Raw genomic sequence first — 15,993 nt, 5'->3', positions numbered from 1 at the left:
TTGAACTAGTTTACAGTCCCACCAACAGTGTAAAAGTGTTCCTATTTCTCCACATCCTCTCCAGCACCTGTTGTTTCCTGACTTTTTAATGATGGCCATTCTAACTGGTGTGAGATGGTATCTCACTGTGGTTTTGATTTGCATTTCTCTGATGGCCAGTGATGATGAGCAAGGACAAAAAACCAAACACCGCATGTTCTCACTCATAGGTGGGAATTGAACAATGAGAACTCATGGACACAGGAAGGGGAACATCACACTCTGGGGACTGTTGTGGGGTGGGGGGAGGGGGGAGGGACAGCATTAGGAGATATACCTAATGCTAAATGATGAGTTAATGGGTGCAGCAAAACAACATGGCACATGGATACATATGTAACAAACCTGCACATTGTGCACATGTACCCTAAAAGTATAATAATAATAAAAAATAATAATAAAAAAAAATAAAAACAGGGTTCTCAAAAAAAAAAAAAAAAAAAGAATTACTTTAACTAGCCAGGCATGGTAGCTCATGCCTGTAATCCCAGCACTTTGGGAGGCTGGGGTGAGAGGATCACTTGAGCCCAGGAGTTTAAGACCAGCCTAGGCAACAGAGTGAGACCTCATCCCTAAAAAAAATTAGCAGGGCGCCGGGTGCAGTGGCTCACACCTGTAATCCCAGAACTTTAGGAGGCTGAGGCGGGCAGATCACGAAGTCAGGAGATGGAGACCATCCTGGCCAACATAGCGAAACCCCGTCTCTACTAAAAAAATTCAAAAAATTAGCCGGGCATGGTGGCATGCACCTGTAGCCCCAGCTACTTGGGAAGCTGAGGCAGGGGAATCACTTGAACCAAGGCGGTAGAGGTTGCAATGAGCCGAGATCGTACCACTGCACTCCAGCCTGGTAACAGAGTGAGATTCCATCTCAAAAAAAAAAAAAAATTAGCAGGGTGTGGTTGCGCACGCCTATGGTTGTGCATGCCTGCAGTCACAGCTACCCGGGAGGCTGAGGTGGGAGGATCACCTGAGCCTTGGGAGGTCAAGGCTGCAATGAGACATGATCCCACCACTGCACTCCAGCCTGGGAGACAGTGATACCCTGTCTCCGAAAAAAAAAAAAAAAAAAAATCAGTTAATCTAATTTAGAGACAGTTTTACTCCACAGACAACTTCCTGGAGTTGTACTCCTAGTTTACTACATGCTAGGGACTTTTCTAGGCAGTGGAATAAACAACATATCCAAGATTCCTGCTTTCATGGAGTTCACATTCTAGTGAGGAAGACAAATAATAACCAGGTAGGAAAGTAATTCCATTTCAGGAAGCATAAGTGCCATAAAAAAAACAAAGCAAGAGAGATATGGGATGTAGGCAGTGGCCACTATTTTATACTGTATTCAGTGAAGATCTCTCTACAGGGGTGAAGTCTGAGGCACTCTCTTTAAACAGAAGCCTGAATTATGTGAGCGAGCCAGCAGTGCAAAAACTTGAGGAAAGGGATGAACAAGTTTTAAACCCTGGGAGTGTGCCTGGCCCGGTCAAGGAATACGGATAGTTCAATGTAGCAGAAATGGAATAAACAAGGAGAGGGAGGCAGGGACTACATCATGTAGGACTTTGCAGGTGGTCATGGCTAGGAATTTGGCTGTTCTTTTAATTTCCGTATTTTAAATTACTTTAAAATAGCCAGGTGCTGTGGCTCACGCCTGTAATCCCAGCACTTTGGGAAGCCGAGGTGGGCAGATCACTTAAGGCCAGGAGTTCGAGACCAGCCTGACCAACATGGTGAAACCCCTGTCTCTACTAAAAAGACAAAAATTAGCCAGGCGTGGTGGCGTGTGCCTGTAATCCCAGCAACTCGGGAGGCTGAGGCAGGATAATCGCTTGAACTTGGGAGGCAGAGGTTGCAGTGAGCCGAGATCATGCCACTGCACTCCAGCCTGGGCAACAGAGCAAGACTCCGTCTCAAAAAAAAAAAAAAATTTTTTTAATAATAATTGTAATTTAATTTAGATGTCATTTAAAGTATTAAGGAGTGATTAACATTGGAAAAGGTCATTCTAGTTATGAAGTAGAAAACAGCCTATAAGAGGTCAAGTGAGAAAACAAGGAAACCAGATAAGAGACTATTATAATTACCTACACAGGAGATGGTGGTGGTTTAAACCAGAATAAGGCAGAGATGACAAAATGTGATCAGATTAGAAATGTATTCAGAAAATAGAGCCAAGATGATTTGCTAATAGACTGGTAAAAGGGTATAAAGAAAAAAGAAGAATCATAGATCACTTAGGATTCTGGCCTGAGCAACTAGTTGAATGGTCCTGCCATTTATTAATACTAAGAGCAGATTCAGAGGAAATAATGAGAATAAGAATCACACCTTCTATGTTGTACAAATTTAGTTTGAGATGTCTATTAGATAGTTTGTTATATAAGTAAACTCATGTCATGGGGGTTTGTTGTACAGATTATTTCATCACCCAGGTATTAAGCCTAGTACCCATTAGTTATTTTTCCTGATCCTCTCCCTCCTCCCATTTTCCACTCTCCAATAGGCCCCAGTGACTGTTGCTCCCCTCTGTGTGTCCACGTTTTCTCAACATTTAGCTTCCACATATAAGTCAGAACAAACAGATGAACTATTACACTCAATCGTGGGGAGGGGGTTTAGGCTGAAGACATAAATGTGACTCAATTGGCATACAGATAGTATTTAAAGTCATGGAACTAAATAAATATAGATGTAGAAGATTTTGTTTATTTCATCCTCCCATCAGCCCTATGACGTAGCAACTATAATTATTCCCATTTTATAGATCAGAAAACTGAGACTAACAGATTAAGACTTGCCTAACATCATTCTACCTAACTGGTAGAAGGAAGAAGGAGGTGGGGGAAAGAACAGATCTAACTGATGACAATGTCCATGACCTTTCTCAACTGGGGCTTGTTATCTGAACCTCAGAATATCGACAACGGTTGGAGTGGATACTTTCTCAATTCTCACAAGGATGGTACATAACTAGTGCCATCCTACATTGGAGAGAAGTTAATTTTTTACATATAACAAATGTCCAAATGTCTTTGGGCATTTGGGTTTAATTCTCTTATGAAACCCAGTTGAAAGAAAAAAAGAAACTATACTATACTACTATTATTCCATTATTATTATTCCATTACTACTATTAGGAATAATTTAAAATGAGAGACATTTCTGCATAGCAAAATAACAATTAACAAAATGAAAACGTAGCCTATGGATTTGGAGAAAATATTTGCAAATTATGTATCTGTTAATATCCAAAAGATGTAAGGAACTCACACAACTCAACAGCAAAAAAAAAAAAAAAAAAATGAATAACCTGATTTAAGATGGGCAAATGACTTGAATAGATATTTCTCCAAATAGGACACAAAAATGCCTCAACATCACTAATCATCAGGGAAACACAAATGAAAACCACAATGAGGTATCACCTCACACCTGTGAGGATGGCAATTATCAAAGAGACAAGAGATAAGTGTTGATGAGGGAGTGGAGAAAAGGGAATATTTGAACACTGTTGGTGGAAATGTAAATTGGAACCGCCATTATGGAAAACAGTATGTAAGTTTCTCAAAAAATTAAAAAGGGCCGGGCACAGTTGCTCACGCCTATAATCCCAGCACTTTGGGAGGCCGAGGTGGGCAGATCACGAGGTCAGGAGATGGAGACCATCCTGGCTAACACAGTGAAACCCCATCTCTACTAAAAATACAAAAAAATTAGCCAGGCGTGGTGGCAGGCACCTGTAGTACCAGCTACCTAGGAGGCCGAGGCAGGAAAATCACTTGAACCCGGGAGGCGGAGGTTGCAGTGGGCTGAGATCATGCCAATGCACTCCAGCCTGGGCGACAGAGCGAGACTCCATCTAAAAAAAAAAAAAAATTAAAAAGAAAACAACCATATGATCCAGCAATCTGTCTTCTGGGTTTTAACCCAAAAGAAATAAAAGCAGCACCTCTGAGAGAGAGCTGCACTCCCATGTTCACTGCAGCATTATTCACACTAGCTGAGATATGGAACCAACCTACACGTCTGTCAGTGGATGGCTCGATAAAGAAATTGTGATACAAACACACTCTGGAATAGTATTCAGCTTTCAAAAAGAAGATCCTGGATTTACAAAAAAACAAATGAACCTGGAGGACATTGTCTTAAGTGACATAAGCCAGACGTAGGAAAAAAAAAAAAAAAAACTAAATGATCTTTTCTATATGTGGAATCTTAAAAAAAAGTCAAATACACAGAAACAGAGACTAGAACAGTGGCTGGGAGAGTGGGGGAGATGTAGGTCAAAGGAATAAAGTTGCAGTTATGTAGGATGAATAAATCTAGAGATCTAAAGTATAGCATGAGGGCTGGGCGCGGTGGCTAATGCCTGTAATCAATCCCAGCACTGTGGGAGGCCGAGGGAGGCAGATCACTTGAGGCCGGGAGTTCGAGAGCAGTCTGGCCAACTTGGCAAAACCCCGTCTCTTTAAAAATACAAAAAATTAGCCAGGTGTGGCAGCACACACCCAACTACTCCGATGGCTAAGGCATGAGAATCACCTGAACCCAAGGTGGAGGTTACAGTGAACGGAGATCATGCCACTGCACCCCAGCCTGGGTGAGACAGCAAGACTCTATCTCAAAAAATAAAGTTAGCATAAGCACTATAATTAATATTAGTGTATTATATACCAGAAATTTTCTAAAAGTAGATTTTAAATGTTCCTAGCACACACAAAAAAAGTAACTATGTGAGATGATGGGTATGTTAAATTGCTTACATACAGCAATCATTTCACTATGTATCAAAACATCATGTGTACACATTAAATTTATACAATAAATAAGTAAGCAAGCCTGAAATAAACAAATAAAATGAGAGAGAAGAGATTGGTGAACAGTATGTTACCATCCTGTGACTTTTTGTGGGCTTATTTTGCAATCAGTAAAATGAAGTATTATTTGAAGTTTTTATAGCAGCAAAGGTGATTGTACTTTAAGACTATCCCAGGCCTTTACTGGTTCCATTCACAATCAGCACTCAGCATCTATTTTCCTGGGAACATCAGTTCATTAGAAAACCACTAAAAAAAAAGAAAAATAATAACTTTTTTTTTTTTTTTGAGACGGAGTCTTGCTCTTGTCCCCCAGGCTGAGTATAGCGGTGGGTCTCAGCTCACTGCAACCTCCACCTCCTGGGTTCAAGTGATTCTCCTGCCTCAGCCTCCCGAGTAGCTGGGATTACAGGCACCCACCACCATGCTCAGTTAATTTTTGTTTTTTTAGTAGAGACGGGGTTTCACAATGTTGGCCAGGCTGGTCTCAAACTCCTGACCTCAGGTGATCCACCCACCTCAGCCTCCCAAAGTGCTGGGATTACAGGTGTGAGCCACCATGCCTGGCCAAATAATTTCTTAAAAAGAAAATGAATGGAATATAAACTCATCAAGTGCCAGAATCTTTGATTTTCAATTAATGTGTTCCAAGCACCTGGAACAGTGCTCTTTCTGGGAATGAACCTAAATTTCCAGTCTTGCTGGGCAACACTTATTACCCTAAAAGATGGGGATTTCTTCATGTTGTCTTAGTTTCTTGGCACTGCTAAAATCTAATAGGATTGCCCTAACCCAGAACTTTAAATTCGTGGTTTAATTTTCATTACAATTGCCCTTCTTCCTTATGGAACTATGACAGGTTCCAAGATACTGCTATTACTGGTCCAAATAACTACCATACCATGGGTATCAATACGTACTGTATATACTGTTCAAAATAACTATGTACAATGTGAACCAATTACTACCGTATCACATATTCTAGAGGAAGAAATATTCTTAGAATTTCAGTTATCCTTTGTTAAACTCAACAAGTATTTTAGAGCACAGGTACTATGAATCAATGTAGCACTTCCATTAAATACAAAATGTTAAAATGAGCAATCCTGACTAGGCCAGAACTAATGGACTTTACCTGCACATAATAAGCTACATGTATGAATGCAATATTAGTGGACAATGTATTTCATTTTCAAGCTATAAGAACCAACCATCTGCAAGCATTAAGCACTCATCCACAAGGGGTCACCAAAATGACTACTATTTTTTTTTATCACTTATCTCTGGTAAAAAAAAAAAAAAAAAAATATATATATATATATATATAATATGACAATGTATTCTGTTGGTGCTTTCACACATTACTGGTGAGAATGCAAATTGGTACACTTGTGGAGGAAAATTTTGGAATTTGGGAATATCTAACAAAACTACATGTGCACTTAACTTTTGAACCAGCAATCACACTTACAGAAATCTACCTTGACAATACGGTTCTAACAATACCAAAATACTACACACAAGGCTATTTACATAAGAAACAACCTAAATGCCCATACATAGATGAATGGTTGAAGAGGTTAAGAAACATCTACACAGTCAAGTCACAGCTGTAAAAAAGAATAGGCTGGGTGCAGTGGCTCACACCTATAATCCCAACACTTTGGAAGGCCAATGTGAGAGGATCACTTGAGCCCAGGAATTCGAGACCAGCCTGGGCAACATGACAAAACCCCATCTCAAAAAATCAACAGATTAGCCAGGTATAGTGGTGCACACTTGTAGTCCCAGCTACTCGGGTGGCTGAGGAAGGAGGATCGCTTAAGCCTGGGGGATTAAGGCCGCAGTTTGAGCCATGATTGTACCACTGCACTCCAGCCTGAGCAACAGAGTGAGACTGTGTCTTTTAAAAAAAAAAAAAAAAAAGACCGAAGAAAATGAACAGAATATCTCTTCAAAAGAATGCCCTGATTTGGAGTCATTTCCAGGATATACTATTGAGTGAAAAAAGTAAAGTGCAAAAGAGTATAGTATACTCTTCACATGAAAAAGAAGGGAATAGGAAAACAATCTGGCAGTTGCTCAAAAAGTTAAATATAGAGTAATCATATGACCCAGCAATTCCACTCCTAGGTATATATACCCATGAGAATTAAAAATATATGTCCACACCACCAGGCGCAGTGCCTCACGCTTGTAATCCCAGCACTTTGGGAGGCCGAGGCGGGCGGATCACGAGGTCAGGAGATCGAGACCACAGTGAAACCCTGTCTCTACTAAAAATACAAAAAAATTAGCCGGGCGTGGTGGCGGGCGCCTGTAGTCCCAGCTACTCGGAGAGGCTGAGGCAGGAGAATGGCGTGAACCCGGGAGGCGGAGCTTGCAGTGAGCCGAGATTGCGCCACTGCACTCCAGCCTGGGCGACAGAGCGAGACTCCGTCTCAAAAAAAAAAAAAAAAAAATATGTCCACACAAAAAATTGTGCATGAATGTACAAAACAGCATTATTCATAACAGCTAATAAGTAGAAAACCAAATGTCCCTCAGCTGACACATGAACAAAATGTAGTATATTCATACAACGGAATAACAGTTATCAAAAGGAATGAAGTACTGATACATGCTACAACATGGATGAACCTTGACAAAATTATGCTAAGTGAAATAAGCCAGGCACAAAATGCCACATATTATATAATCTATTAACACAAAACATCCAGAATAGGCAAACACACACAGACAGAAAGTAGATTGGGAAGGGGACCTGGGAAGTGACTGCTAATGGATACAGAGTTTCTTTTGGGGGTGATGAAAGTGTTCCGGAATTAGATAGTTATGATGGTTGCACCATCTTGTGAATATACTAGAAACCACTGAGTTGTACACTTTAAAAGGGTGAGTTGTATGGTATGTGAATTGTATGGCAATAAGAAACTGTATCAGAAGAAAAGGAATATAAGAGAACACCCACATATATGTTCATTTGTGTAACAGAAATAAACGAGGGGACAAACCAGAAACTAAAGAGACTGTGTACCCACAGGGCATGCGCAAGAGGTAGAAACAAAGATGGGGGGATGGAAATGAGATAGTTAAAACAAGGAGAGAGTGACACTTTTCAGTACAACTTTTTTCCTTTTTTTTTTTAAGACAAAGTTTCGCTCTTGTTGCCCAGGCTGGAGTGCGACGGCGTGACCTTGGCATACCGCAACCTCCGCCTCCCAGGTTCAAGTGATTCTCTTGCCTCAGACTCTCAGGTAGCTGGGATTACAGGCAAGCGCCACCACGCCAAGCTAATTTTGTATTTTTAGTAGAGATGGGGTTTCTCCATGTTGGCCAGGCTGGTCTCAAACTCCCAACCTCAGGTGATCCGCCCGCCTCGGCCTCCCAAAGTGCTGGGATTACAGGTGTGAGCCACTGCGCCCGGCCCAGTACACCTTTTTATACAGTAGTGTTTAGTAGTAGCATTGTTTAGTACCTGTAATGTTTCATATGCCAAAAAATAATAATAATTAAAATCAACTAGGGTTGGAGGGAACCCAAAATGGAATAGTAACAATAACAAATGAACTTAATGCATTAGGGATGAATAAGATTAAACTAAAGGGAGTGGGAAAGAAAATAACTAACCTAAGTAACTTTGGACAACTATTTTGACTGGATACTACAAGGCTAAAGACAAAAATAACTACATACAAATACCCTAATTAGTAAATACGTTTTTCACTAGGGTACGGGTTAGCAATCTGTAACCACTTCATGTGTATTCTGGAAGTCAACAAATAAGTGAGTATACTCTATATCATGAAAGCCAGGTTTCTGACAGAGACAGAAGCTACAAATAAGGAACAGGAGAAGGTTAGAATGAACTTTGTGGTACTGGATTAGAATAGGTGTCAATATGAACCCATGGTTTTAAATATATATAGAAATATAGGCAGGGTAGTGTGGCTCACGCATGGAATCCCAACACTCTGAAAGGCCAAGGTGGGAGGATCACTTGAGCTCAGGAGCTCAAGGCCAACCTGGGCAAAATAGCAGGACCTCGTCTCTATTAAAAATTAAAAAAAATCAGCGAGGCATGGTGGGTGCACATCTGTAGTCCCAGCTACTTGGGAGGCTGAGGTGGAAGCATGGCTTAAGCCCAGGAGTTCAAGACTGCAGTAAGCTATGACCACGCCACGGCACTCCAGCCTGGGTGACAGAGCGAGGCCCTGTCTCAAAAAAGAAAGAAATGTCAGTATGTGTGTGTGTGTGCACATATATGTTTATATATATATATAAAATATGTGTGTGCACATATATGTTTATATAGAGATATATATAGATACATATATAAATATATATAATATACTGATATATTTCCTAGTTCTGTCAACTGAAGTCCTGGGAGCAATAAAACTCCAAACATACTGAGTATACAGATTTTGATTTTAAATACTATTCTCCAATAAAAGAAACCAGAGTTCCTTGGAGAAGTAGTCGACTCCAGGACTGGTGCAAGGAAAAATAAGATGAGCATGGAACAGCCTGTGGCCCCAGAATATAAGGAAGTGCTTGAAAAAGGGTAGAGGCCAACCTGAAAGAGCTTCCAATGGCCAAAGCTGGAACAATTTGAACAACAAAATAAATAATGATAGTATTGGATTACAATCCACAGAAAATAGAGATCCATAAGAACACACTAATATAAACAAATAATTGAATAAATGAGGGAAAGGGGACATCTCTCCCTTAAAGAAGAATTCCAATTAATAAATGCAGAAGGAATGAGGGAAATACAAAATCATGATTAGCCAAACACCACAGTAGTAACTGTTGCAGACAAGATCTACTAATGGATGTTAAAAATCAATGGGAAAAAGTTTGAGGAGAAACTGTACATCCACAGTCTCAAAGTATCTCCCCCAAGATATGTATGAACAATAAAGGGAAGAATAGTAACTTTACCGTGAAGAATACCGCTAAGGGTTCAAAGTTAAAATACCACTAGCAAAAAGACATGTCAACACCATGTACCCCCTAATGTGATGCATTGAGAAGGACACAACGTCACTTCTGTAGTTTTCTTGCAAAACATGCTTAACCTCAATCAAATCATGAGAAAAAATGTCAGACAAACCCAAAATGAAAAAAGTTCTAAAAAATAACAGTACTCATCAAAAATGTCAAGGTCGTGAAAAACAAAAACTGAGGAACTGTCAGAGATTGGAGGAAATGAAGAAGACACAACAACTGAATGCAACGTGGGAACCTAGATTAGACCCTAGAACAACAACAACAACAAAAGGCATTAATGGGAAAAGCCAGTGAAATTAAGTAAAATCTATAGACTAGTTAATAGAATTACACCAATGCTAACTTCCTGGTTTTGATCACTGTATTATGGTTATGTAAGTTGTTAACATTAGGGGGTGCTTGGTGAAGAGTATGTAAGAACTCTGTACTGTCTCTGCAACTTTTCTGTTAAGTCTAACATTATTTCTAAATAAACCATTAAAAATAAATAAAATACACCAACCAATCATCTGATACAACTGTCATATCTTCTTGCTCAAGGATCTCATCTGAAATTTAACAGTCCCATTAATTTAGAGAGCCCAGTAGGCGACATCAGAACAAACTAAAATCATGAAAATCGGATCTGGCATCTATTAAGTAAATAACTACTTTATGCTCTTTTTCACTTTTTGTAGTTAAAGGAAATGCTAACAGATGTGACTTTCCTGGCTTTGCAAATTTCTCTGTAAACGATTTGACCAACTTTTTATGTTTTCAACATCATGATAATCTGCAATATGTGCTCATAACAATGTATTTCATGTGTATGTTAAGCCAAAGTTGTGAGAGCTTTGTTGTTGTTTGTTTTGTTTTGTTTTGTTTTTGAGATAGAGTCTCGGTGTGTCTCCCAGGCTGGAGTACAGTGGTGCAATCACAGCTCACTGCAGCCTCAATCTCCCAGGCTCAACTGATCCTCCCATCTCAGCCTCCCTAATAGCAGGAACTGCAGGTATGCACCACCATGTCCAGCAAATTTTTGTATTTACCATAGAGACAGGGTTTCACCATGTTGCCCAGACTGATCTTGAACTCCTGGGCTCAAGCCATCATCCCACCTTGGCCTCCCCAAGTGCTGAGATTATAGGCATGACCTACTCTGCCTGGCCAAAAGTTCTATTTACAATTTTTAAAAATATCTTCAACAGATTATAGTAAGTTTGTTACTTGCTATTATACAGTTATCCAACTATAACATTCAAGTTTTGTTTCACAAGTTTCATTTTATCCTAACACAAACTTCTCACTCCTCAAGCCACAATGTCATCACTTTTTTTTTTTTTTTTTTTTTTTTTTTTTGAGACGGAGTCTCGCTCTGTTGCCCAGGCTGGAGTGCAGTGGCGCGATCTCGGCTCACTGCAAGCTCCGCCTCTCGGGTTCACGCCATTCTCCTGCCTCAGCCTCTCCGAGTAGCTGGGACTACAAGCGCCCGCCACCACGCCCGGCTAATTTTTTGTATTTTTAGTAGAGACGGGGTTTCACCGTGGTCTCGATCTCCTGACCTCGTGATCCGCCCGCCTCGGCCTCCCAAAGTGCTGGGATTACAAGCGTGAGCCACCGCGCCCGGCCACAATGTCATCATTATCATCATTTTAAGATCTGAAAATCTGAATTTAAAAAATTTTAAAAGATCGGCTCTTTCAATATACCCAGCCCCTTTTTTTTTTTCCTATTTCAAATATTAGGGAGTATTTAGTATGACTGTTTTAGGGGAAAAAATGCTTGGGACGTCGGAATTGTATTACTATTTATTATTTGCACCCTCTACTAACCCAATCCAGTCCAATCACCAACACATCCTCCAAAATTCCTTTAAATTGAGATTTTCAAGAGATGTTTATATTAACAAGCAGATTAAGTAACGCATTTACATTTGCTTTCTCTTCCATGCAACATCAGGGTGCCTGCATTGGAAATGGAATACATGACCAGCAAATGAATGGATGTGTCACATGCAAACAGCATGACTGGAATTTAAGAAGTAAAATGATAAGAACCTTAGGGAAAGCAAAATTCATAAAAGTTTAGAATTACAAGAGGCCTTAATAGGCCATTTAATCCATTCCAATAACAACAACCCCAGATGACAATCTATCCTATTTTTAAAAGGCTCCAGATTTCCAGCCTCCCTAGATACCTCATTCTGCCATACAACCTTGTCATGTGATTTGGGGGAAATATTATGACTGTTCTTTGCCCCACCTAATGCTATCTTTTCTCAAATAATATAGCAATACATCTTAACTCACTTCCAAGATATATAAATGTGTATAGGTGCAAAATACATATGTGTGTGTGTGTGTGTATATATATATATATATATATATACACACACACACACATATATACGTACATTAATGCATAAGACAGGCACCTAGGACACTCAATTTTGCTTGTATAAGCACAGGCTATGGAAACACATATATCAAAGGGACATACTCATCCCACGCTAATCACAACAGGCACTATGAAACTAACAATGTCACAGAACAATTTTGGTCTAAAAATATCCAGTAGAAATCAATTTCATAAAACCTTGAGGTAAATAGGTTTCTTCCCACTATGAATAATCATAGTTTCTTTGCCTTCTACAAATACTGCCCCATTTTGAGCAACCACCACTGGCAGAATTTTAAAAATATAACACATACATAGGTACTAGATCCAAATAGACAATGTTTTAACGTTTGATTTTTCAAACCACTTAGCTAACAATCATTTTGGAAAAGGGCCCAATGAAAAAGATAGTGATGGCAGAGTTCAGCCAGTGATAATGAACCAGCAGCCAGTTTTAATCCAGCAGGCCAGAGAACTGATTCAAATAAAACAAATCATTTTTGGAACAAATATAGAATGAGGAAGTCCTAAGCAAGGATAAAAAAAAAAAAAAAAAATGTGTCTGTTAGGAAATACACCAAAATGTTAACCATGAAATGCCACCTCTGGAGATGGAATTACAGAGATGGGTTAGTTTGTTCAGATTTGTTATTCCTATCATTTAATTATCCCTATATTCTAAGTATTATAGACATTTCTTAAACTAAGACAAATCTGTCCCTGTATTTCACAGCTCTCTAAGATAACATGTCTTTTACATAACCTCCTGGGAGAGGTGGTACAAGCTCCTGTCCTCCTCGTGTCTCCCAGTAACATGCCACCCATCACAGAACAGACTTCACCATGTTCCCCGGGGTAGCTCCTGTCATCACCATCATCATCCTCATCTCACGCTGAAGACTAAACAATGCGCCCCGCCTCGCCTCCCGGTTGCAAAGGCTTTATAATTTGTTGTTTTATTGGGGCGGGAGATTTGGAGAAAGGTTTAGCAGATGATGAGCTGCCCCCACCCAAAGGCAGAGGAGAGGAGGAAGACACGTCGTCCCAGCCTCCACCCTGCTAAATGCGGCCGGCGCCTGGGGACACCGGGGTCGCGGCACTCCCCGGACCCTGAGAGGGAGTCGGCCGCCGCCCGCGGACCGAGCCCCAGCCGGGGCAGAGGAGCTGGTCAGGGGATAAAGGAATGAGGCAGAAAGAGACGCGACCACCGCGGGGCCGGGGCACAGACACTGTAAGCCGCTGGAGGGGCGGGTCCCTCGGCCCTCTCCGCGGGCGCCTCGGCTTCTACGCTGCTCCAAGGCGCCCGGGCGGCAGGAGGCCTCTAGAGCCGGGGACCCGGGGGGGCCGCGCTGCGCCGCGAGGGCTCCCCCAGCTCGCCTGCCGCCCACCCGGGACCCTAGCAGCCCCGCTCGGCTGCAGTCCCAAAACGGCCCCGGCCGGCCCTGCGCGGCCGGCAAAGGACACACACACACAGGACCAGGAGGACAGAAGATGATGCGTTACCGTACGTGGCTCTGGAGCTGGCGGAGTGGGGCGCGGCTCCGGCGACCCGAGCCCGGCTCCGCAGAGGCTGCGGCGGTCGCGTCCTTTATTTTTGCTGCAGCAGCAGCGACTTGTCAAAGGGAAAGACGTAAGAGGCGGCGGCAGCGGCGGCGGCAGGCGAGTCTCACGAGATTTGGGCGGAACTCTCGCGCAGCCGGGAGCCCTCGCCCCGCCCAGCAGGCCCAACGCGGGAGGTGAAAGGGGAACGGAGAGGAAGGCGGTTGAGGTGTAGCCGGGGGTTGAGCGAAAAGGGGAAGGGGATTTGGGAGCGAGGGGAGCCAAGCTAGGTGCTGGGGACACTTTGCCACGGCGCGGCCCTAACCCTTCAGCCGTCGCGGAATCCGGGCAGCCCCGACCGCCTGCGGGGAGTCGGGACCTGACTCCACAGATGAAGCACAATTGGGGGCGTTTCACTAAGGGTGGTGAGGAGTGGGGGGGCCATGGGGTGCCCCCCCTTTTCCTCGTGGTGGGCAGGGAAGACCTGAGCCGCCAGGCGAAGGGACACGTGTTACAGCCGGCGGCAGGGCCAGGGCCACACCCCTTTATCTCCGCCGCGCACCAGGCGCCCCACGCTCTTTATCTCTCATCGCAGCGGGCCCCGGCCCTCCGGCCGGCCAAGTTCAATCACATAAAAGCGTTTCACTTGACCTACTCTTCCACGTTGTTCATGTCTTTGCGCCTTACGGGACTGCCAGAACCCTGCCGATGCCAGGGCCTGGCTCCTCGGTTTTCTTTTCTGCTTGGGAACACTGAGTGAAGTGTCCTTTGGGTGACTTACATCCTTGATCTTGACCTCGACCTCCAAATGAAACCCCATGAGGGGAAGGACACGGACTGGCTCAGTCCTCACCGTATCCGCAGCGCCTAACATAGGTCCAAGTGGACATTAAATTGTTGAATGAATGCCCCATCTCCATCTTCCTCCTTCTGTACCTGGTTTTACTCCTGGACTCACGCCTTTCCAGCCACTTTCATGGTGTCTTTCCTTCCAAGTATTCTAACGAGCACCAATTAAACTGACCGATGACTTGGGGACAAAAAATAGAGTTGGCCTCTGTCTTCCAGAAGTTTGCAATCCAATTGGAGGCGTAGGAGAAGCACACAAACATACAAGCCATGAATGTGTCACTAATGTGAGAAATTACGGTATACAGATGGGGGGAGTGCTTTCCCATGATTTAATTAGATATATGTTTGTGTGTCACATGAGGCAGTTTAGTCCAAGAGTTAGGAGCCATGTGCTTCACTGTCAGACACTGGTGGGAATTCTGGAATCCCACTTACCCCAGGTGTGTGACCTTGGGCAAGTTGCTTGACCTCTCTGAACCTCAGCTCCTTATGTGTCAATTTATAACACCAATTCTTATTATCACAAGGTTCCTCTGAGGAGTCAAATATGTGTAAAGCTCACATACGGCACATATTAAGTACTCATTAAATGATGGGTCTTATGTGTGTAGCTTTTAAGTTTCTATGTATAAAATGTGTATTTCTGGTAAACGATGTAAGGGAGTAGCTACATGAGGAGTGATGTCATTGTTGCTAGTGCTTTATGATCTGGGTATTGTGTATGAAGCACACTCAAAAGCAACAAGCTTTTTGTCATCCTTTTAACTTGTTGATGTAGTCATCTACGTCACTCACAAATATGATATTATGTCTTTCTTGAATTTGTAAAATTGTACTGGTTTTGCCCACTTTTTCTTTTTTCTTTTTTTTTTTTTTTTTTGAGACAGAGTTTTGCTTTTGTTGCCCAGGCTGGAGTACAATCGTACCATCTTGGCTCACTGCAACCTCCGCCTCCCAGGTTTAAGCAATTCTCCTGCCTCGGCCTCCCAAGTAAATAGGCATGTGCCACCATGCCTGGCTGATTTTTATATTTTTAGTAGAGATAGGGTTTCACCATGTTGGCCAGGCTGGTCTCGAACTCCTGACCTCGTGATCTGCCTGCCTTGGCCTCCCAAAGTGCTGGGATTACAGGGGTGAGCCACGGTGCCTGGCCTGGTTTTACCCATTCTATTTCAAGAAAAGGACTGCTTACTTTAAAGACCAATCAAGAGACTACCTCTTTTACCCTCTCCTTAGCTTCCACCCTCAGAGCTGTGTGTAAAAGAGAATTGAATAGGCCGGGCGCAGTGGCTCACGCCTGTAATCCCAGCACTTTGGGAGGCCGAGGTGGGCGGATCACCTGAGGTTGGGA

The 15,993-nt window shown here is 42.5% G+C and overlaps 1 protein-coding gene across 10 annotated transcripts in view; it reads right to left on the bottom strand.

The window, feature by feature from the left end:
* The window catches only part of HERC1 (HECT and RLD domain containing E3 ubiquitin protein ligase family member 1), a 241,425-nt gene extending 227,526 nt beyond the window's left edge, over positions 1 to 13,899 (bottom strand). For 8 of the 10 annotated variants that reach the window (XM_032174831.2, XM_032174833.2, XM_032174835.2 and 5 more), the window contains exon 1: positions 13,755 to 13,899. The gene's annotated coding sequence lies outside the window, so the exon portion shown is untranslated. The remainder of the gene's footprint in view (positions 1 to 13,754) is intronic. The other 2 variants (XM_032174832.2, XM_032174838.2) reach the window with 1 other exon arrangement.
* Positions 13,900 to 15,993: the final 2,094 nt, after the last annotated feature.

Source organism: Hylobates moloch, unplaced genomic scaffold (assembly GCF_009828535.3).
Source record: "Hylobates moloch isolate HMO894 unplaced genomic scaffold, HMol_V3 SCAFFOLD_14, whole genome shotgun sequence".
In the NCBI taxonomy this organism is placed as follows: Eukaryota; Metazoa; Chordata; class Mammalia; order Primates; family Hylobatidae; genus Hylobates; species Hylobates moloch.
Note: the sequence above shows the minus strand (reverse complement) of the source record. Positions and strands in the feature narration are given on the sequence as shown.